Raw genomic sequence first — 2,942 nt, forward strand, 5'->3', positions numbered from 1 at the left:
AGCACACAGGGGAAACAAGAAACATCTGGATGCAGGCAGGGCGTCAGTTCTCTGCAGTCACACAATTACATTCCCCCCTGGGGCCATATCTACAATGCACTTTCCCTCCATGATCACAAAGGCATAGAGTTTGATGATTATTACTATCCTTTCTCAAGATGCTTGTTATTGAGAGAGAGAGAGAGAGAGAGAGAGAGAGAGAGAGAGAGAGAGAGAGAGAGAGAGAGAAAAAGACACACATGCAGAAAAGTTCAGGTGTGCAGTATGCGTGAGGTCACCGGTTTCTTGTCTGTCTTGTTCAGTTTCCAGTCCCAGAAGGATAGCTGAGGGTGAAGTCCTTTCTTCCCTTATTTTCCCTCTCTTTGTCAGGCAAAACCCCCCCAAAAAAACATCTCTCCACCCAGCACTGCTGAGTGGTGTTGATTCCCAAAGACCCCCGTTTTGGTAATCAGCTAAAACCTGGTCTGGAGACTGGAGGGGATCCATGCTGAAGCAGCCAAAAATGTACGTGTGTATGTATGTGTGTGTGTGTGTGTGTGTGTGTGTGTGTGTGTGTGTGTGTGTGTGTGTGTGTGTGTGTGTGTGCAGAGAGAGAGAGAGAGAGAGAGAGAGAGAGAGAGAGGGCGGTGGTAAACACAAGTAGTCATGTTTCACAGCTTTGGAAACGGTCCCAGTGTGCATCCCAGTGTGCTCAACCCCCCCCCCACACCCCCAACCTCTGTCTCCACAACTCTTGGCATGTTGATGTCCTTCTCTTCTCTGCTGTGTTTATTATTTCAATAGCTCTGAGACAACACAGACACTGCCACACACAGAGACAGACATGCCCCTCTGTCTTGTTGAAATGTTTTTGATGTGATGACACCCAGGTGGTTCATAATGGATGCAGCAGACTGGAGAGTCCCTCACCACATCTAATTGTTTTCCATACAGACTGAGAGTAAATCTGTTGAAGGGGATCCAGGTTTAAAGGAGACACTACTTTGAACACATGATTTCAACTAAGAACTTCCCACTGTCTGTCCACATACTAAACAAACCACATCAACTCCGTGACTCATGCCGGCTAGTCTGTAATAATCACAAATTAAAAGTTTACCCAGAGGACTTGCTCTATTCGCTTCGGTGGTTTTTCAACATACATTAAATTCTTCCGGATGCCATGACTCTTTCAGGCCGAGAGGGCTGATTAGAGACCGTGATAAAGCAATAAAAGCTTAAGAATGCAACATTATTTTGTTAAAAGAGCAATAAACAATACGCTGACAATAAAAATATCAGCTACAGTACCAGTCAAAAGTTTGGACACACCTTCTCATTCAATGGTTTTTCTTTACTTTTACTTTTATTTTTTCTACATTGTAGATTAATATTGAAGACATCCAAACTATGAAGGAACACATATGGAATTATGTGGTAAACAAACAAATGCTCAATAAACCAGAATATGTTTTATATTTTAGATTCTTCAAAGTAGTTGAATGAGAAGGTGTGTCCAAACTTTTGACTGGTACTGTATGTACAGATATTGTGGAGTAACGTTATCTGAGCTTCTCCTTGCTTTGTTTACATTGCCGGGCTGACGCAAGCTTTTTTCGGCATGTTAGTGCTTGTGAGCATGCCCCAATGGCTAGCTCACGGCCGCCGCTTTATACGCCGCTCTCATATGGCGTTTAGAGCTGATAACGTCGTCCCGACTGACAGCGTCGTTGCGAAAGTGTAGCACCCACCCTTAGGTTACCACCCACCCTTAAGTTACCCATTGTTAGATCTGTTGGCACTGTTGCAGTTGTTTGAACTATTGGCACTGTTGCAGCATTAGATACGAGCGGTGGGCTAAGGCGTCGCCATGTTGAGAACTGTTGTGAGGCAATGGAAATCTTGTATTTTGTATATTTTTTTATGAAGAAAAAAGCTTTATGGAGGAGGTAAATTACTGTTCAGTTATCACAATTCAGAAAAATGCTTCGAAGAAGAACTCTGACTGGACGACAATGTTGTTCCCACATCAACTTGGTCTTACTTTTGGCTGGGATAAGTAGATCAGTGTTACACCCAGACTACATTGGGTCAATGTCCAAGACAAATTGACCCACTAAGAAAAAGACAAATAAGTCTACAGCCATGCATCAGTGGATATTGCACATAGTTTTAGCTTTTTTAGCTGAATGGTAAACTAACATGCTCATAATGACATATATAATATTTACTATGTTCAGTCAGCGTCTTAGGCATTTTGGCATGCGGACATTTGGTAATTAACACCAGCTGAGGCTGATGAGAGTTTCAGAAATTTTGCAGGTATTTAGTCATAAACCAAGCGATTGAAAATGAACAATTTTGACCTGATCATGCCGCTAGATTAAAAGTCAGGAGGTCACCAAAGGTATTACAATTCATTCTAAGGGGGATATGAGTGTGTGAACCAAATTCCATGTAAATCCATGCAATAGCTTTTGAGACATTTCAATCAATTGTCATTTTCAGGGAACATCATTACAAGAAAAAGCAAAACACATGTTCTGGAAACAAATGTTCAGATGATGAAGTTGTCAAAGTCAGCTATAATCTTTCATCCACGCTCCATCATCCTTTTAAACACAGCTCTGCTGACATCCAGTGGCCATGACCAATCACAGCAGTATAATACAAACAGTTCACATATGTGGACCTACTCAGCTATTGTAAACTCATGCTTAAATGTCAACAAATTGTCATTAAAGAACTAAGCTGCAGGGCTTGTCTCATCCACTACTCTAAATGCTGCGTGGAATACCATCTCTAAGCTAAGAAATATGATCTAAGAAGTGCTTGTCCTCTGCACTCTCTGTCAGGGACTGTGCAGTGTTTAACCTTTCCCTTAGGCAAACTTTACTCTTCTACTCCCCCTCCTTTTCTATGACAATGGAAACCACTCACAAGCCTGCACAAACCAAAACATT

Source organism: Anoplopoma fimbria, chromosome 19 (genome assembly GCF_027596085.1).
Source record: "Anoplopoma fimbria isolate UVic2021 breed Golden Eagle Sablefish chromosome 19, Afim_UVic_2022, whole genome shotgun sequence".
Classification (NCBI taxonomy): domain Eukaryota; kingdom Metazoa; phylum Chordata; class Actinopteri; order Perciformes; family Anoplopomatidae; genus Anoplopoma; species Anoplopoma fimbria.